Source organism: Oncorhynchus tshawytscha, linkage group LG03 (assembly GCF_018296145.1).
Source record: "Oncorhynchus tshawytscha isolate Ot180627B linkage group LG03, Otsh_v2.0, whole genome shotgun sequence".
NCBI classification, from domain to species: domain Eukaryota; kingdom Metazoa; phylum Chordata; class Actinopteri; order Salmoniformes; family Salmonidae; genus Oncorhynchus; species Oncorhynchus tshawytscha.
The window spans coordinates 26,654,780-26,677,410 of NC_056431.1; positions in this window are offsets into that span (position 1 = coordinate 26,654,780).

The window sequence follows — 22,631 nt, forward strand, 5'->3', positions numbered from 1 at the left end:
TGTGCGCCTCGCGAAGGCTTACCATCTCCTGCGCATACACTGCTCTCCAGGAGGACTAGGACAATGCTTCCCACAACGATGGCGGCTTCTCCAATGTCAAACATGTAGGGTGTGGTGCTCTCTAGACCCTCAACTTTTTTCTATGTTTACCAATGACCTGACACTGGCATTAACCAGTTAAATGTAACTAAATGTAATCTATATAATTACCAAAAGTAATGATTTATCATGAGAGGACAATAAACAATAACTATTAATGCTGCATACTCAAAGGTTAAAGTCTCACATCTGTTTCTGTGGGAACCAGGGTTATTACTCAATGCAAGACATATCGCTTAATGCAAGACATTTTGTCTGTGGACACATCTACGGTGTCCACAGATCAATTTATAAGCAAAAATGCCAGTCAGCAAAAAATACCAGAACTACGAAGGTCCCCTAAACAGGGGACTTTATATCTAAGAGGTTTGAACAAAGCCTCAAATGAACAGCAAACCTGGTTACAAAACAACAGATAAAGCAACACCTCACGGCACAAAATATCTGACCTAGATATTTTCTGTGTTTGTATTGATACAATACATGACCAAAAGTATGTGGACATCTGTTTCCAAAATCATTAATATGGAGTTGGTCCCCCCTTTGCTGCTATAACAGCCTCCACTCTTCTGGGAAGGCTTTCCACTAGTTGTTGGAACATTGCTGATGAGACTTGCTTCCATTTAGCCACGAGCCTTATTGAGGTCAGGCACTGATGTTGGGCGATTAGGCCTGGCTCGCAGTTGGTGTTCCAATTCATCCCAAAGGTGATTGTCCACACTGATCTCGAGAAACCATTTCTGTATGGACCTCGCTTTGCGCGTAGGGGCATTGTCACAGGGGCACGGTACCATGTTGAAAGTCACTGAGCTCTTCAATAATGTAATTCTACTGCCAATGTTTGTCTTTGGAGATTGCATGGCAGTGTGCTCGATTTTATACACCTGTCAGCAATGGGTGTGGCTGAAATAGCCGAATCCACACATTTGAAGGGGTGTCCACATACTTTTGTGTGGGTATATACAGTGAATGTAGGCTATGTGTGCCATTTTTAAACGTATGTAGTTTTATAGTCTATTAATGTTCTGTATGTCATGTTTTGTGTTTTCTACTTTCACAACAGCTAATACGGAGCCTAATAAAATACCAAATAAATCAACAGAAGGCTCAATGATCATATTACTCCAGTGCTAGCCTCTCTACACTGGCTTCCTGTTAAGGCAATGTCTAATTTCAAGGTTTTACTGCTAACCTATAAAGCATTACATGGGCTTGCTCCTACCTATCTTTTCACGATTTTGTCCTGCCGTACATACCTACACGGACGCTACGGTCACAAGATGCAGGACTCGTTATTGTCCCTAGAATTTCTAAGCAAACAGCTGGAGGCAGGGCTTTCTCCTATAGAGCTCCATTTTTATGGAACGGTCTGCCTACCCATGTCAGAGGATTTGAGCCCTGGGACCATGCCTCAGGACTACCTGGCCTGATGACTCCTTGCTGTGCCCAGTCCACCTGGCCGTGCTGCTGCTCCAGTTTCAACTGTTCTGCCTGCGGCTATGGAACCCTGACCTGCTCACCAGACGTGCTACCTTGTCCCGGACCTGCTGTTTTCAACTCTCTAGAGACAGCAGGAGCGGTAGAGATACTCTGAATGATCGACTATGAAAAGCCAACTGACATTTACTCCTGAGGTGCTGACCTGTTGCACCCTCGACAACCACTGTGATTATTATTATTTGACCCTGCTGGTCATCTATGAACATTTGAACATCTTGGCCATGTTCTGTTATAATCTCCACCTGGCACAGCCAGAAGAGGACTGGCCACCCCTCATAGCCTGGTTCCTCTCTAGGTTTCTTCCTAGGTTCTGGCCTTTCTAGGGAGTTTTTCCTAACCACCGTGCTTCTCCACCTGCATTGCTTGCTGTTTGGGGTTTTAGGCTGGGTTTCTGTACAGCACTTTGAGATATCAGCTGATGTACGAAGGGCTATATAAATAAATTTGATTTGATTTGATTTAATTATAAATAGTGTAATAGCCTTTTCTTGAAATCTGTTTTAATGATTGTGATAGGATCATATTTTATGGAATGGCGTACCCCCACTGTTTATTTAACTGGTACTTGGTATCAGACCATTCCAACTAACTTTCACCCCTGGTTGTCAGACACCCTTATTCACCCACACATAACTGTACAATTCCCATTCAAAATCCCATTTCCCCTAACCCAACCCCAACTCCTAACCCTAACACTAATTCTAAATTTTACACTAAACCTAACCTAAACTTTTTTCCTTGTGGGGACCAACTGTCTGAAATGTCCTTGTGAGGACCTTGTGACCTATGAAAAGGACATTTGAAAAGAAGACTTGAATACATACCGTGATGCTTCTCTTCAGATTTCATGGCAATTTGTATTTGAGGATTGTATTGTAGGCCCACGACAAGGTGATATAGAAACAGGCTGTGCGACACACACAGCCAACCTTTGTTTATTGTGAAGTAGTGATTTCTTCAGGATGCTGGTTGTCATGGAGACCATGTGCTTTGGTAAGAGCTTTATATAATCCACATTAGATAACATCAGGGTCATGTCCAGTAGGGGGAAAGTATTTTGAAACAGAGGGAAACGAGGAGGTACCATCTTCTCTAACATCGTGCCCTTGAGTAAGAACACACGTTTTCCTATGATGTGGTTACTCCGCACGGCTTGTTTATTTCCGGCTCAGGATCCACAACATGTTTCTTTACTTATATTGATTCACAGATACATAAGCTTAGATGACGGATTTCATTCATTTCCACTGTATCTACAAAATCTAGCTGTAGATACTTTCCCCTATAGGGAATCCATCTATGGAGAAGCTGTCAATGCTTTGGTCTTTGAACACTGCTACTCCTCAGGCATACACTTAGATTCAATATTGATGTGTGTTCACTGATCCGGATGTTGTTTGTGTAGAGCCACAGATAAAATATTGTCTTTGTCAGATCCATTAGATGAAATATGCCCCAATATACTGTAGTATGACCTACAAAATGAGGTCATCCAACAACTACGATATCATATCCATCAAGAAATTCACCAACTGGTACATTACATACAGCATAGGTCCAATTGAGACAGACATGCATTTCAAACTACAATATGATACCATTTCATGTTACCATTTGGTATCACTTCAGTATGACTAAAAACACTTGTCTTCATAAAGTATATCCTTGGGAAATAGTCATGACCGGCCAACAAAGTCAAGTTGTGTGTTCTTCCCAAGAACACGTTGTCCTCATTTGAAAAACTTAGTTGAATTAATGTGAAGCATACACACAGTCATCCACTCCTGGTCGTGAGAACATTCTCCCTGTTGGGTAAGTCAGGAAAGTCTCTGCATGGTCTTTAGGTAATGTACTGTGTAATGGTGACCCCTAGAGTTTTGCCACAGTCTGACATGCCTTGGTTGTGGAGGTGGGTTGCATTATTCCCAGGTCTTTGCCAGAAGAGAAGGAGATGTGACCAAATCAGATGGATGTCTTGGTTAATTAAAGTTAGAAGTTTGAGTGGGCCCTTAGGCAACCTCTTTCATTGAAACATACAGCCTGAGCTTCTGAATCTCCAATCCATCATAAAGAAAAGAAAGTGAATGATTTTGGAAATGTAGCCTTTCGATCCCTCTGGAGCTTCATCCATTTCCTGACGCCAGTTGTGGTAATAAGTGAATTCAGGGTCGGCATTATTATCCCCTTCTCTTCACTACCACTGTGAACTTTTCCAGAGTCTCAAATAGAAATATAGATAAAGGGGGGGGACCTTCCTCAAAGTAATAGAAAGGCCTTAGTTGAGTTTTAGGGAGAACCTGATGTTTGTCATATTTCGATCGTACACTCTTAGAAGTGATGTGTTGAAAACAAAATGCTCTTAGATCTGTAGCACACGTGTGGATTGTAACAAATGTATAAAAAAAGAAAAAAAAGATTCTGCAGGGGCCCTTTGGTAATATTGGGGCCTGAAGCAGCCATTTCTGTATGTTTATTTTCAGATCAATCAATCAAACGTATTTGTATAGCTCTTCTTACATACGCCAATGTCAAAGTGCTATACGGAAACCCAGCCTAAAACCCCAAACAGCAAGCAATGCAGATGTAGAAGCACGGTGGCTGGGAAAAACTCCCTAGAAAGGCAGGAACCTAGGAAGAAACCTAGAGAAGAACCAGGCTCTGAGGGGTGGCCAGTCCTCTTCTGGAGGAGAGATTATAACAGTACATGGCCAAGATGTTCAAACGTTCATAGATGACCAGCAGGGTCAAATAATAATAATAATAATAATAATGATAATCACATTGGTTGTAGAAGATTCAACAGGTCAGCACCTCAGGAGTAAATGTCAGTTGCCTTTTCATAGCTGAGCATTCAGAGGTCGAGACAGCAGGTGCGGTAGAGAGAGAGAGTCGAAAACAGCAGGTCCGGGACAAGATAGCACGTCTGGTGAACATGTCAGGGTTCCTTAGCCGCAGGCAGAATAGTTGAAACTGGAGCAGCAGCATGACCAGGTGGACAGAGGACAGAAAGGAGTCATCAGGCCAGGTAGTCCTGAGGCATGGTCCCAGGGCTCAAATCCTCTGGGAGGGGAGAGAGAGAGAGAGAGAGAGAGAGAGAGAGAGAGAGAGAGAGAGAGAGAGAGAGAGAGAGAGAGAGAGAGAGAGAGAGAGAGAGAGAGAGAGAGAGAGAGTATACTTAAATACACACAATAGGAGGAGAAATACTCCAGATATAACAGACTGACCCTAGCCCTCCGACACAAACTATTGCAGCATAAAAACTGGAGGCTGAGACAGGACGGGTTGGGAGACTGTGGCCCCGTCCGACGATACCCCCGGACAGGGCCAACCAGGCAGGATATAACCCCACCTACTTTTCCAAAGTACAGTCCCCCACACCACTAGAGGGATATCTTCAACCACCAACTTACTACCCTGCGACAAGCCTGAGTGTAGCCCACGAACATCTTCCCCACGGCACGAACCCGAGGGGGTCGCCAAACCCGGACAGGAAGATCACGTCAGTGACTCAACCCACTCAAGTGACGCACCCCTCCTAGGGACAGCATGGAAGAGCACCAGTAAGCCAGTGACTCTGCCCCTGTAATAGGGTTAGAGGCAGAAAATCCCGGTGGAGAGAGGGGAACCAGCCAGGCAGAGACAGCAAGGGCAGTTCATCTCTCCAGTGCCTTTCCGTTCACCTTCACACCCCTGGGCCAGACTAAACTCAATCATAGGACCTACTGAAGAGATGAGTCTTCAGTAAAGACTAAAAGGATCGAGATCGAGTCTGCGTCTCTCACATGGATGGGCAGGTAACTATCGAATGGAACATAATAAATAAATGGTTATTTTCAGAACGAAATGATTGGAAAAACCCTGGTTTGTGCACAACTTTATTATTGTAGCCTAGTCCATGGTTTTTGCATTAATACACATGGATACTTTGAGTTACCACAAGGGGGAGCTGCAGGCATGCACGTCTCTGTCCGTGACCGTTGGAAGAAATCAACTGTACATCCTGTTTGCAGGTTTGTAACTTTTATAAGCATTGTTTTGTTTTCAAATTCTAGAGACCACTATTCACAGTTAAGATAAACATGTTTTCTGGTCGTTTTGATGTATAAAGTTTTGACCAAGTGAAAATACGAGTGAGATTTCCCCATTCATTCATTTACAGTATGTGTAGAAGCCACGATGTTACGGTAGCTGGCTAAGCTCTAGTTCAAACACCGCTCTCAAAAAATAAATATGTCACTCTCTTTGGAATAGTGGGGTTAGAGTGCCATCTAAAACCATGCAGTACACCTCGTCAGACTTCTGACAATAGTTCGGCAGCCTCTGATGCTCTTTGACACCGTACGAGTGAAGCACGTCTATTTCATGCCGTGCGTCAGAGCAGTTCTTCCACTGTTCCGAGAAGTGGTAATGCATATTCATATATTCTAATTGCATGCAAGTGAAGGTTGCCTTCGCTAACGCACCCACAACGGAAACACAATCATGGCCTCGGATTTGCTGGTGGACGCATTAGAACAGGTTAGTGTAGTTTATCGTGCTCTTTGAAACCAGCAAGTGACGGTAAATACACGACTCCGCAACAGAGGTTGAAACATTCATAACTGATGGGGCACTACATCAACATACAAATTGTTTCGCAATCTCGGAAGAAACTAGAACGTCTACGTTGCACAGTAATATTGCAAACATATCTCAATGTTTTTTTTAGGGATGAGGAGACTCTTCGTGGTTCCTTTAGTATAAAGGGAGTTATCATATTCACTGCTTCAAACATTAACTTCCGTGCTGCACAGGTGTGGGAATTGTCTTTATAGTGCGATAAGCTTTGTGGTTTCTTCAACACAGAAGAGGTCACAGACATGCCTAAATTTGACACAAAACCAACAAGGAAGTCTGCAGTGTTGAGAGCGGTTGTATGAAACCAATCAATGTCAAAGAAAGCTCTCAACTGTGCCAGCCCGCTATTAATTTCCATTTAAGAAACATTTTGCAACGGAATCGGCAGAATGAATACACCCCTTGATCACCCACACACACCGTTCACTTTCATAGCAGCCACATACAGAATCATCACCTTGCCCATTGTATAATTCCTTCTCGCAGCGACACACTCTGCTCCTCTCGCCTTTTCCCCTTGTGGACACAGTTGTCTGTGACCAGGCACAACAACATCTTCAAGCCAAACCTTCCTACCATAACTAATAACCACTACAGAGCCTATATCGTTGTCACCATATTCACTAATGTCATTGTCAACAAATTAGAATGAATGCTTTAGTAAACACACAATCCAATCACACAGTACAGTGTACAGTAAGCAGTTACACTGGTGGGCTCTGAGTCAAGTTGTTGAGTAGGTTAAATTAGCTGCATTAGCTAAGTAAGTGAAAGGGAAACTAAGACAAAAAAAAAACTAAATATAGCTCTGCTGCGTCTCCTGTTTTGAAGAAATGAATTTGTTCAAAACAAATCAACTCTTTTCTTTCTCTCTTTGAGTCAACTGCTCAACACACTTTATGCACTGCAGTGTTAGCTAGCTGTAGCTTATGCTTTCAGTACTAGATTTATTCTCTGATCGGATGGACACCATGTCAGTTCATGCTGCAAGAGCTCTGATAGGAGAACATCTTCCAACCTGGAAGTTGTCATAATTACTGTGTAAGTCTATGGATGGGGGTGAGAACCATGAGCCTCCTAGGTTTTATATTAAAGTCAGAGGATGGAAAATAGCTGTCCTCTGGCTACCCCATTATGCTGTTGAGGCTACTGTAGACCTTCATTGCAAAAGTGTGTTTTAATCAGTTATTTGGTGACGTAAATAAATTTAGTATAGTTTGATCTAAAAATGATAACTTTATTAAAGTTTCACTGTGGTTTTTATGAAATTCACTGAGGATGGTCTTCCCCTTCCTCCTTTGAGGAGCCTCAACTGCTCTATAGGTCTGGGGGGGGGGGATCAGAAATGATTTTAGCTATTTTCATAGGAGTTATTATGAGTGAAATAGCTGGCTATAGTGTGAAAGGGCTGGATTTTGATTAGCAAACAAGTTGTAGTTATGATGGCTTGGCCACTCACTGGCCAATCAAGGCTTAATACTAGTTGTGTTTGTCTCAAGTTCTGTAGGTTATTGATGGTGTTTGTGTTGCCATCAACTCCAATTCGGCTGGCACACAGTATTCTCATCCTAGTCCACTGTGGATTGATACTACAGTTTATTAAATAGCATTGGCTACATTTAATTCACATTTAATTCATGTTAGTTGACATCAACTAAATCAAAAATATATTGAAATGATGTCTGCCAAGTGGGAGGCTATGCTTGGTTTATAATCAAATAAAAGGACATTTCTAAATAGGATGTTTGTGGCACAAAAAAAATAGAAAATCCGTCTTCAGGGCCAACTCTAGCCTTTTGGAGGCCCTAAACGAGAGTTGGTGCAACTCAAGGTTCCATTAAACCTTTGAGTTGCAGGTGTCCTTTGACAGCTCTTTGGTCTTGGCCATAGTGGAGTTTGGAGTGTGACTGTTTGAGGTTGTGGACAGGTGTCTTTAATACTGATAACAAGTTCAAACAGGTGGCATTAATATAGGTAACGAGTGGAGGACAGAGGAGCCTCTTAAAGAAGAAGTTACAGGTCTGTGAGAGCCAGAAATCTTGCTTGTTTGTAGGTGACCAAATACTTATTTTCCACCATAATTTGCAAATAAATTCATAAAAAATCCTACAATGTGATTTTCTGTATTTTTTTCTCATTTTGTCTGTCATAGTTGAAGTGTACCTATGATGAAAATTAAAGGCCTCTCTCATCTTTTTAAGTGGGAGAAAACTTGCACAATTGGTGGCTGACTAAATACTTTTTTGCCCCACTGTATCATTCATAAAGGCTACATAGGGAAAAGTGGAATAAATTGAACTCCTTTTTGCCGTCAATGTTGAAAGGGAAATGTAGTATTCACTCTAAAATGTAAAATGTATATCTGTATATACTTAGAAACCAATATACTTAATGTGGACATTGTTGAAGTTGCAGAGAAAGATTCATTATTCACCCCTGGTTTTGCCACCAACTACATGATGTCTCTGGCAGTGTTTTAATCAAATTCCTTCTTGGGAAAGGTACCCCATTCATTGGTTTGTGTGTACAAGGTGGCAAACCAACACCAGGAGTTGTATTTGGACAGAACATTTTTAGGCTCAAATTTTTACTGGGACAAAATGAACTCACAGCAGTTCAGAGTCACTCTGACTCATACTGTAGCTTATACAGACAGCAACTGATGGCTAATAGAGCCTAAAACATTTGTACGTTCCATATTAAACTGTTTGTTTTTTCTTAAAAAAAAAAAATCTAACTTTGTGTTGGTTCTGCCCCCGATTACAGTTTTTCCTGGCCCATAGACTACTTTCAGGGTGAAGAACCATCTAAAATTAAGTTGAGCAAGGAAAAATTCTGATACTGGGGAATAACATTTATTTTTACTATGCATGTTAGTTAAGAACAAGTTCTTATTTACAATGACGGCATAGGAACAGGGGGTTAACTGCCTTGTTCAGGTGCCTTTCGGTTACTAGTCCAATGCTCTAACCACTAGGCTACCTGCCGCCCCACATCTGGACACAGCCTTCAGCATATGCTGTGCCATTTATGCCTATGAAGTAAACCTGTGTAAGGAACTGTCCCTAATCCTCTTTTGTAATTACAAAAACTATGCACTCAGTAAAGTGCTCTGTAACAATATGTTGTTACTAGTGTAATTGCACCAATCCTACTCAGGTACAAGGCATTGGATATCTCCAATAAACAATTTTCCCTCTTCAGTGACTTCCAATTGAAATATAAAGACACGTAAATATTTGCCCTCCTTAAATGGATGAAATCAATAATTGATTCTCTGGTGAGAGTCATGGTCAATATTTTCAGCAAATTGCAAATCACAATCCCTCCCCAAAATTGTTTGTAAAGACAATCAGAATGCAGCAATCAATAACATTTTTGGGACAGAGAGAGACATTAATTTCCAGTAAATACTAGAAGTATACTTCCATTATTTTACAAACATTGTCTGCTCTCTGTAATTTCAAGCTCTATCCACTTGGTGGCAGGTTTGTGGAACTTATAAATGCTCCTGTGAAGGAGACCCAGTCACCTTCGTCATAATACTCTAGTTACCATTACGAAACTGTATTCAGTATTCTATGATGACTTTGTTCATTTGTGTTGAAGGCAATATAAGCACTTTTGGTCTATATATATATAAAAAAGTGTACTTTATACTGAACAAATATGCTTTTCTCAAGAAAATATATATTTTATTTTTAGTATACCCCTAATGTATTCCCCTTAAAATGAACACATCTTATATAGAACTCTATTGGAGGCTCCCAGATGCTTGAAACATAATTTAACTATCAATGGTTGCATAGTCATCCCATAATAAGCTAACATAATTTTGAAAAAGCCAGTTCAAATGACCTTTTAGGGGTCCATGCATAACAAGTATGTTAAAAAAAATGGAAATACATTCTATCAATTAATTAGACTTATCATTTAGAATGGAAACACTTGTATGCTGTGGCGTGAGTAAATTGTTAAAACATTAGGGAAGGGGAAAGGAGGTATCATTCCAAAGGCCTGGGATTGATAGGTTAAGAGTCAACTTCTGTCGTCTTTATTAAAAATACCATTGCATCTTCAGCTTCAAAAGTGAAAGAACTGATACTCAAAGAAAGTCCTTTTACAGATGGAAATCCGCAGTAGGGGGAAACTGCGCCACTGTCCGCCCCGCAGCCGCTGTTATTGTTTTTGTTTTGTTTATCAGACCTCAGGATAAGACCCAGACGCACAGACATGGCTGTTTCATCATTAAGGATTCCAACTTTCTCCACAAAGAAAGCCATTTAATTCTTAACACCTTGAGGAGGGCTTTCATTTAGTCATTTCTTGTTGACTTGTTTTTGAATAGTGTTCTTTCAATTTTCTAAATGCTTTGGTTAAAATCCAATGAAGAAAAACACAAAAGGGGGTAAAAGAAAAACAAATATGCCACGTAGCCAGAAGGTAAAAAATGTCATCTGTGTTTCATTATTTATGGTTAAGCTATACTCTTTACTCTGTGCTTTTTTTACTCTAAATTTGCCCCTTACCCATGCTGCTTAGAATTATGCACGGCCCTTAATGGAGCTGCCACGCTAGGCTGCCCCCTAAATCGCCAGCCCCTGCTGGCTGGGCATCTTTCTCAAGCACATCCTGCCAGGGCCACTTTTGATGACATCATCAGAGCTGTCAGTCTTATCCTGGTCCGCTCCCTCTGGCGAAAGGGAGTCACGCACTGTTGCACACTATATCTGTCCTCCATGCCCCTTCCCCTTCCATCCCCTACCAGACCTCTCAGCAGTGCTGTTTCAATGTTTTGTAGCGACAGATTATGGTTGATGGTTTCATCTTAATCACTTCCAATTTTCATTTTCATCTCCACAGGTTCACGCTACACTGCTCTCCCTCACACAAACACTTAGAAGCCAAAGTCACTTCATGTCTCAGCCATTCATTAACCATGAACTGTCTGACACTCTTCTATAGCACTGCCTCTGTGTGCTCGCTCACCAGGCCTCATGCTCGGTCGCATGTCACAACAGGGTTCCCTAATTTCTAGACTAGACCATTTACTCTTTTCCTTGAAAGACATTGATCTGTCTAAAAGCTAATGTAAGAGAGACAACTGTTGTGTGAATGTCATGGGACCCCAGTCTGTGGTGTCCATGATGGAGATGTCTGTGCTAGTGTTCATAGACTCCATACACATCACACATTTCCTCAAGCTTATAGTGTCTTCAATGTGCTCTCTCCATTTGCACCACAAATATAATGGTCCAGTACTGACTGCCAAATGCCACAGATCTCCTGCTGTGATTCTGACAACCACAAACCTACTCAATACCCACTGGCCACAGATGTCAGTTCAACGTCTAGTTTGGATTTACATTTGGTTGAGTTGTCTGCTAAACTGAATTCAACATGAAATCAACAAAAACATTTACCATGTCATTGGATGTCATTTAGGTTCAAAGTTGGGCGAAAAAATGGCTACATTTCCTGAAGTTGATGACTTTCAAATCCAATCAGTTTTGATTCAACGTCATCAAATTGAATGTTTTTGTTGAAATGACGTGGAAACAATGTTGATTCAACCAGTTTTTGCCCATTGGGTATTGTCCAATGCAGGTATTCCCAAACTGGGGTACGCGTACCCCCAGGGGTACCCACAATGACGTCGGCGGTAAGCCAAATAAAAATGTGATTCACATAAAAAAATGTAAAAAAAATGTATTTAAGATTATTTAAGATTTATTTAAGATTCTAAGATAATTTTTTATTAATTTATATGTTTCTTCACATTTTCAAACAGTACATTTATATTTTCCAACAGGGCTATATATTTAGGTGAGTTTATTTTCTCTCTCACCTGAGTAGCCTTGTTTCACTGCCAAAAAATCAAATCAAACCATCTAGTGTTCAGCGAAGTAACAACACAATGTCAAATTGTCACGGGATACTAGGAGCGGTGGGTGGAATCAGACACAGAGAGCAGGGTTCAGTAGATCGTCAATTTATTCTCCAGCGCACAAAACGGTCACGCCAACATACAGGGCGCATACAATTGACCAGCCCAAACACAGGACCAAATAGTCTGGAGAATACACATACGAAAACCACCATACGACAGAGTAACAAAAAACAATCCCGCACAAAACAAGGGCGGGACAACCTACTATATATAAGGACGCTAATTAAACTAAAATACACACAGGTGAAACTAATAAGACAAAACCAACAGACAAACGAAAAAGGGATCGGTAGTGGCTAGTAGGACGGTGACGACGACCGCCGAGCACCGCCCGAACAGGCAGGGGAGCCAACTTCGGCGGAAGTCGTGACACAAATACAGGTAGCCGAGTCAAATAATTAACATCCAATCACATTAACCGTTACTCTCTCGTGGGAAACCTTCACTCTTGCGCAGACATTTAGAAATAAAACATGGCAATTCGAGCGAGAATAAAGACAACCTTCAAGTAGTAAGACATGTATAAAAGCAACAGATACTATCAATACGAAGGGGCTAGAATGATGAGCTACCAAGTGGCTAGGACAGGCAAGCCCCATACTATTGTGGAGGAATTCTTCCTGCTGCTGCGGATATGGCTGGGACAATACTGGGGGGAAAGGCTCAAAAAACTACACAGACAATGCCTTCATCAAACAACACTGTTTTACGAGGCATCAGTGACATGGCAGGAGATGTTTTGAAACAATTACTGCTTCACACGAAAGCCAGTGAATTATATGCTTTACAGCTGGATGAGTCAGCAGACGTGGCGGGTCCTGGCACAGCTCGTGGAATATGTCCGTTATGTTTATGGGGGGTCAATTAAGGAAGACATCCTCTTCTGGAAACCAGGACAACATGAGAGGATATTTTTTAAAGTACTGGACAGCTTTGTGACATCAAATGGACTTTGATGGTCAAGATGTGTTGTTATCTGTACTGATGGCGCAAAAGCCATGACCGGGAGTCATAGTGGAGTGGTAACGTGCGTATAAGCAGTTGCTCCCGACGCCACTTGGGTACACCGCAGCATCCACCGAGAGGCTCTTGCTTCCAAGGGAATGCCTGACAATTTGAAAGATGTTTTGGACACCACAGTGAAAATGGTTAACTTTGTTAAAACCTCTTCAGGATTGGTGGGTCCCCTGCGGGAGAGTTGAGCTAACGTAGGCTAATGTGATTAGCATGAGGTTGTAAGTAACAAGAACATTTCCCAGGATATAGACAAATCTGATACTGGCAGAGAGCTTACATTCTTGTTAAAGCAAGGCCTCTGAACTCTCGTGTATTTTCTGAATTATGCAGTGATATGGGCAGCAACAATACAACTCTTTTACAACAGAAGTGCACTGGTTATCAAGGGGCAAAGTATTGACTCGTGTTTTTGAATTGAGAGACAAGCTTCAAGTTTTCTTTACTGACCATCATTTTCACTTGTCCGACAGCTTGCATGATGACGAGTTTCTCACACGACTGGCCTATCTGGGTGATGTTTTTTCGAGCTTGAATTATTTGATACTAGAATTACAGGGACTCTCCGCAACGATATTCAATGTGCGGGACAAAATTGAGGCTTTGATTAAGAAGTTGGAGCTCTTTTCCATCTGCATTAACATGGAAACACACGGGTCTTTCCATAATTGTATGATTTTTTGTGTGCAAATTAACTCAAGCTTACGGACCATGTCAAATGTGATATAGCGAAGCACCTGAGTGAGCTGGGTGTGCAATTACGCAATTACGTAGGTAACTGGATTCGTTATACCTTTCATGCCCTGCCTCTAGTCCACTTACCGATTTCTGAACAAGCCTCATCGAAATTGCAACATGCGGTTTTGTGAAAATTTTATTTAATCAGAGGCCACTGCCAGATTTCTGTATCGGGCTGCGCCCAGAGTTTCTTCCCTTGGCAAATCGCGCTGTGAAGAAACTGATGCCCTTTGCAACCACGCACCCATGTGAGAGTGAATTCTCTGCCCTCACTAGCATGCAAACTAAATACAGGCACAGACTGTGTGTGGAAAATGATTTAAGACTGAGACTCTCTCCAATACAACCCAACATTGCAGAGTTATGTGCATCCATTCAAGCACACCTTTCTCATTAACCTGTGGTGAGTTATTCGCCCTTTTTGATGAACAAATAAAGAATGCTTTGAAGTGGACAACTGGTCTAATGTCAATGTCATAAACAACAGGAAATACTAATGGCAATGGCATGTACTGTATGTGTCCATACAACAGCAAATATGTTTGCTACATAACACTCCCTAATCTTTGTGACTCTTAAGGACAGAGCATTGAATTGAATAAAGAGCCGTTTGACTCTTCATTTGTCGGAAGTGCATTGTCTTTGAGCCTGTGTGACCTTGTAGACGCACACTCAGACAAACATGGTTTTCTTGCGGACATGGCAAAAAGCCAAAACAAATAACCTGCCCTCGAAGTGTCGGAAAAACCACAAGAAACCCTAAACCCAGACCCGCGGCCCGGCAGTACTCACTCACAGGGCTATCAGCGAATGACTTGTTGAAATTTTAATTGTCTGAATGCATCATGTGGTTTGGAAGCAAAATCAAATCAGGACAGATCATCCCTCCTGTGTGACACCCATCCAAAGGAGAGCAGCATTTTTGATTAGGCTTTAATTAATTAATTTTTTGCTGGCTCTGATTTCAAGGTCGGGTTACACCAACTTGGGGGACAAATGGATGACATTGTATGGATAGGTAATTCAAGAGTCTGTGCTTTGATCCTAACAGATAAGGAGGAGATTGGAGACAGGTGTCCTGTAGAAAAGGAGACATCCATTAGACAATTGATCACCAAATACTGTATCATAATTGTCTCTTTTTTTAAAAGTAACTACATATCTTTTGACTGGATTAATAAGACTCCTCATAATGTTTAAGAGGAGTGGTATCAACATTTTTTTTGTAAGGAGGGGACAGTAAACATTTCCAGTCCTGTTCCGACATGATACTGTAGAGTATCACTTATCTAACAGCAACACAGCAATACATGTAATTAAAGAAATGCAAGAAGGAAACAGAGACGAGAGAGAACTCAGTAATTGTTATTGTATGTAACAGCACTCTACCCCTGCATCCTGCTATTGCTATACATCATACACTTGTATGGAGTCCAAAATGGTTCTACTTGGAACCAACAAGGGTTCTTCAAAGGGTTCTTCCTATGGGGACAGCTGAAGAACTCTTTTCTATATAGTACCTTTTTTTCAAAGAATGTGGGGACCTTTTTTCATTACTATAATGTAAATTGTACTCCTCAGCATTATACACTGTTTAAATTGAATACAAATGTAAATAATTTGTGAAATATTACAGACCATTTGCCTCTTTTTATTTCTTGACAAAATTTAAAGTCGTTGATGTAAATGTACAATTTTCCAAAATACGTGTTGAATGTCGGCAAGGATCCACATAAAAAGAATCACACTGGGATTCAAGGAAACTGACAAAGTCACAATTAGAGAAAAATCGCAATTGAAGTGGAAGCCTATTCAGTTTTACTTGCTTCTGTTATTATTCATGAGGCCAGATGTGCACCCGCTGGATGCCTACAGTATGCTGAGCGATCACGCAGATATTAACATTGCATATGGGATGGAAACGCATAAAACGGCACCCAACTTTACGATAATCAAATCTTAAGGGCCGTTTATGATACGACTCACCAGAAAATGAACAGTATGGTGGAATTGAATTACTTTGATGTGCCTTCTTCCCTGCTTATTAATCGCTTCGGTCATTAATAATAACAGGCAGTAAATATTCATTACAACCCCCCCCATATTGTGACAAAAAGGCTGTGTCTGGCCAATTAAAAATGCATAAGGTGTAATGGCCCTTTATGAATAACTTAGCAGAAGCCTTTCCATCGCTATACAGCCTGGTAAAGGCAACAATGCCCTGATACATACACTATGTGTGTTTTCTCTGTACAGAACTCTCTGAGACCTAGGTCTGCAGCCAGAAGAGCAAATTGTTTTTTCTTTCGGCAGTAGGTTGACATCTAAAAGTAAGCTCTGTCATTAGATCGTGATTTTCTACCTTACGGGATCAACCTGATGAATGTCACTGACAGAATTTCAGTTTGTGGATGTACAGTATTGAGATGGCTGAACATTTTAGGTGGAATGGTTTTAGTGCGGTAGTTTCATTCATGGCACTGTCGGTTATCAACTGCCTACTTTAGGCCTGTAGAGAATGGTTTGCCTCTTAGGGTCAACGTTTAGTGGCAGACAAATAGACTACTAAACAGAACAGTAAAGATTATCCAGTCGAAAAATACTGTATGTCAGTATGTACGTACATATTTGGTTCAGCTTTCTTTCTTTTCTTTCTTTTTTCTGACCATCATTGCAGCCCAGTAGGTGGCAGCTTTGTATAAGTAAACCCCCGAGCAGCAAGTTAGATACTGTTCAAAGATTGCTCCGCTAGTTGAATTCATTGGCTGCAGTTAGAAAGTAAAGTACAACAAGAAACCTTGAGGAATTGTGGTTTTAGTGAAATGTCTGCACACAATGAACAATAACGTAGTCGTAATATCAAATGTGAAATGTCCAATGGTATAGGTATTGCTTTATTTAATGTCTTTATCACAACGTGATTCTTAGTGTTAACTGACTATATATCTAATTAAGTTAGACCTGACATCAAAGATAAGAAAACTAGTATTTGACTCGCAGAGATCATTGCAAAACTGAACCATATACGGTGCATTCAGAAAGTATTCAGACCCCTTCCCTTTTTCCACATTATGTTACGTTACTGCCTTATTCTAAAATGGATTATATTAAATATTTTCCTCATCTTTCTACACACTTATACCCAATAAAGACAAAGAAAAAACAGGTTTTATAAATTTCTGCAAAACCATATTAACATTAGTATTCAGACCCTTTGATATTAGACTCAAAATATTAGACTCATCTTGTTTCCATTGATCATCCTTCAGATGTTTCTACAACTTGATGAGAGTCCACCTGTGATAAATTCAATTGATTGGACATCATTTGGAAAGGCACACACCTGTCTATATAAGGCCTCACAGTTGACAGTGCATGTCAGAGCAAAAACCAAGCCACGAGGTTAAAGGAATTGTCCGTGGAGCTCAGAGACAGGATTGTTTTGAGGCACAGATATGGGGAAGGGTACCAAAACAATTCTGCAGCATTGAAGGTCCCCAAGAACACAGTGGCCTCCATCATTCTTATATGAAGAAGTTTGGAACCACCAAGACTCTTCCTAGAGCTGAGCCATCGGGGGAGAAGGGCCTTGGTCAGGGAGGTGACCAAGAATCCTATGTTCACTCTGACAGAGCTCCAGAGTTTCTCTATAGGAGAACCAACAGTCTGCTTGGTGTTTGCGAAAAGGCACCTAAAGGATTCTGAGACGATGAAAAACAAGATTCTCTGGTCTGAAGAAACCAGGGTTGAACTCTTTGGACTGAATGCCACGCGTCACATCTGGAGGAAACCAGGCACCATCCCTACAGTGACGCATGGTGGTGGAAGCATCATGCTGTGGGGATGTTTTTCAGCATCAGGGATTGGGAGACTAGTCAGGATCGAGGGAAACATGAGCAGAGAAAAGTACAGAGAGATCCTTGATAAAACCAGCTCTAGAGTGCTTAGGACCTCAGACTGGGACGAAGGTTCACCTTCCAACCGGACAACGACCCTAAGCACACATCCAAGACAACGCAGGAGTAGCATCGGGTCTGAATGTCCTTGAGTGGCCCAGCCAGAGCCCGGACTTGAACCCAAACGAACATCTCTGGAGAGGCCTGAAAATAGCTGTGCAGTGATGCTCCCCACTCAACCTGACAGAGCTTCAGAGGATCTGCAGAGAAGAATGGCAGAAACTCCCCAAATACAGGTGTGCCAAGCTTGTATCGTGATACCCAAGAAGGCTCAATGCTGTAATCGCTGCCAAAGGTGCTTCAACAAAGTACTGAGTAAAGGGTCTGAATACTTATGTAAATGTGATATTATTTGCTTTGTCATTATGGGATGTATTGTGTGTAGATTGATGAGGGAAAAAATTATTTGATCCATTTTAGAATAAGGCTGTAACGTAACAACATGTGGAAAAAGTCAAGGGGTCTGAATACTTTCTCGAATGCGCTGTTTCTTGGTACAATGACACTTTTCCATATAGCCTATATGTTTAGAGGTGATATAAGGTTGAAATGAAAGCATTTTACTGTGACATCAATGAAGTATATATTTTTTTATTGAAGCCACGTCATCAGCGTAACATCCAGTAAATGTCCCTATAAGAAGCCACAGGGAGAAAAATTGAAAATCTAGCGCGGCTTATGACTCAACCTCCAAATTGTCAGCTTCAAAACTTTTATTGGATATTAAAAAAAAGAACGACAGTCTGTATTTAATGACTCCTTCACGGGCAAATACTTGGAAAGAAAAGATTGGCTAAACCACTTATTTTTATCTGGGTTGTTGAAATCAAAAGTGGTGCGCTAGTTAATTTCTTGTTGCAAAAAGCCTGCATACTGTACATACAGTATGGTCTCAGTGGCAAACAAAAGTTTGAACACGTAGACCATGCATACAGTAGATCATTCATTTCTAAGTTAATTATAACAAATGAATGCAGTAATTAAGAGACAGAGTTCGGTCATACACAGCCGCATTCTCACACCATATCATATTCAGTGATAATTCAAAATTAGCATACACACTCAAAATAAGCTCCACATCAAAGCTAATTCTTCTGGGACACAGCTATTTAGATCACCATATCTCTTTACCAAATGCCCGATTTTTCCTCTCGATCTGTTGTGACCTCTGGAAGTGATCGTTTATCTATCTACGAAGTGATATGGGCTTCCTTCTGGATGACTCCTTCTCCTTTCTTGTCCATTACGTTTTCATTTCGGGCGACTCTCCTCATAGCTCAGCTCTCCTGCAGTAACGGCTTCCATCTAGCCTGTGTGTGTAAGTATAACCCGCACACAGGCCAGCGCACAGTAGAGATGATACGCTCTGTGACTGAGAGAGACTCAAAGGGCCCCAGGAGCAGACTAGACCAGACCAGCCGATACATATATCACAGAGCCGGTGTCAGCAAGATTACTGGATAAAGATCACAAAATGACACTTTTCCTTTTCTGTGCTCGCTGGCTCGCTGCACAGCCTGAGAGCTGCCTTTCCACCAGGCCCTAGACAAGGATATCGATCACAGCCGTCCTCTCCCTCTCCCATTTGGGCTCCCGTCTCCTCTCCCACCAAGGCAGATGATGGATATTTTACAGGCAAATACGTTTTTAATTTCTTCTGGAGATAACATCAATGAATACGTCGACTCAAGTCACTGGATTCATCAAAGAATGAATAGATCACGTGATACCGATAGTATATATCAAAATGTACCCGGAACAAAAACTGGGGATTGATATCAGCTTTGTAGGAAAACTGAACGAGAGAGATTCTGATTATAAACAGGGCAAGGTGACCGGGAACAATAGTTTGGTTAAACACAAGTATAGGGGCAAAATGGAGGAGCAATTCAGCGGGTTGGACACACAGCATATGTGGCAGGGCTTCCTAACAATCACGGATTACAAAAAGAGCCAACCACATCACATTCAACAACGCCACCCTACCGGGCGAGCGAAACACCATATTTTCAAGATTTGAGCGCAATGACCCTCACCTGCTGAGGAGAGCCCCCGATGACAACGTGGGATACATACACTCAGTTTCGACTGAGGACGGATGTAAGAGATTCAAATGTGTTAACCCTCGCAAGGCTGCCGGCCCAAACGGCATCCCTAGCATTACCCTCAGAGCATGTGCAGACCAACTGGCTGTTGTGTTCTCTGACATTTTCAATCTCTCCCTAGTTCAGGCCGCTATACCCGCCTGCTTCAAGATGTCCACTATCATCCCTGTGCCCAAGAAAGGGAAAGTAACTGAACTGAATGACTACCGACCAGTGGAACTCACTTCTGTCATCATGAAGTGCCTTGAGAGGCTAGTCAAATCACCTCATCCCTCCCTGACACACTCGACCCTCTCCAATTTGACAGATTCACGGACGATGCAATCGCCATTGCAATACACATGGCCCTTACCCACCTGGACAAAGGTAATGCATATGTGAGGTTGCTGTTCATCGGCTACAGCTCTGCCTTCGATACCATAGGGCCCTCTAGGCTCATAACAAAGCTCAGAGCCCTGGGTCTGAACTCCTCCCTATGCTACTGGATCCTGGACTTCCTGACGGGCCACACCAGGTGGTAAAGGTAGGCAACATTACCTCCTTGACACTGATTTTCAACATGGGGCCCTACAAGGGTGCGTCCTCAGTCCCCTCTTGTATTCCCTGTACACCCGCAACTGTGTGGTCTCACACAGTTCCAACTCCATCATCAAGTTCGCTGACGACACGACAGTAGTAGGCCTGATTACCAACAATGGCGAGACAGCCTTCAAGGAGGAGGTAGGCACTCTGACGACGTGGTGCCAGGTAAACAACCTCTCCCTCAACATTAGCTGGTTGTGGACTTCAGGAGGAACCAGGCTGGACACGCCCCCATCCTCATCAACGGTGTCGCCGTGGAGACAATCAGTAACTTTAAATTCCTTGGCGTACACAACTCAGAGAAGCTGAAATGGTCTAACCACATGGACACCGCGGTGACGAAGGCACGACAGCGCCTCTTCAACCTCAGAAATGCTGAAGAAATTTGGCCTGTCCCCGAGGGCCCTCGCAGTGTTCTACAGGAGCACCATCGAGAGCATACTGTCGCATCACAGCCTGGTATGGCAACTCCACCGAAGTGGACCGCAAGGCTCTGAAGAGGGTGATTCGTGCTGAATCTGAATCTGATAATACGGCCTCTCCTGAACATTGTTTATGACTCATTCCACCTTATTGGTTATTATTGGATGTTCAGAAGTCCAGAAGCAAGAGGACGACTCACCTGAATAAGGAATACAGATTAAAAAGAGAAGGCAAGTGAGTTTAACTGAAACACCCGTTGATACCATTTTACACAATTACCCATGAGACATTATCTTCCAACACTGGCTCCGTTGCTTCCTGAGCCTTTTAGTTTTTATTCAGAGTGTGAAAATTCATTTGGCTATAGGTCAAACGGGAGTTACCTAACTGGGATTCGTTCTTTACTGAGATTTGGCAATGCAACTTGGCAATGCAACCAATGAGTTCCCCTCTACAGACTACTGTTTAAATCAATTTTACACCTATTTAGTAATTCAGTAAAGTATTTAGAGTTTGAATATGAGTTACTTATTTTCCCCCTGGATATAGGCAGGCTATTTTTCTTTATTCCCCATGGCCTGAGTTATTCCCCTTGTGTGTATAAGGGGAGTTCAGTACGTTCCATTAAAGCTCCCCCTTCTCCATTCATTTCTGGAATGGGCTGAAACAAATCAATAGCACCAGCAAAAACATTTTTATATATGCAGTTATTAAGTCATAAGCTACAGTATGTCAGACTTCATTTCAGCAACAGCTGAGGCCTCCAATCTGCAAGCCCCTTCCCCAGCTGAGCACCCGCGGGGGACATTATGAGAATCATAAATAATATGTGTTAATAAGATATGAATTGATTACGTGGGGAAAAGCCTGACACTCTTCATCCATCACTCTAAATGACGTTTAACAATGGATTACCAGCCAATAATTCCTCCAATATGAGATTAAATAAAATAGCTGGGCTGTTTTCAGAAGACAATCCGGGGCGGTCCCCTCCCCCCTGTTTTCCACGGGCGCAAAATAAATCTGCTCACTTACTGTACCTCCAATCCATTCTTCACTGCTAAGGATATTATTATTTCATTTAGGACTTGTTCATGCATCATAGATTATTTCATTTCCCTCAGTCAATAACGAGAAGTGCAGTATTTTATTTTATCCACTGGGGCCCGTGGTGAAGTGGGGCTTTGATAGAGTGTGCTTGGCCTGATACTGGGCGCTCGCTGTGCATGGAGGGAGGCTGGTGGTGGAAGCACATGGAACCAAGAATAAAATGTCAATGTTTATACATTAATTTACACTTCAAATATCTGTTGTTTCATCACAGAGGTACACATTGGCCCTCACTACCCTCAGGTCTCTGACAAACCTAAACAAAAGGGTATTCCCTCAAACTGTGATCAATTGAAAATGAATTAGCTATTCCCATAAGATGATTGGAACATCACCTCGATCCCAAGAACCACTGGAGAATTGGACAATGCACATACACATAGCCACAAATCGCATTACTGTTTTCAGTGAAGCCAAAGTTCTGATGTGATGTCATCAGAGTGTACCTTCTGAGGGATTGACTGAGATGATCTGTGTTAATGTGCATTTTGATCCCTTTACTATGTCTCAAAACAGAAATGTGGAGAGAGAGAGAGA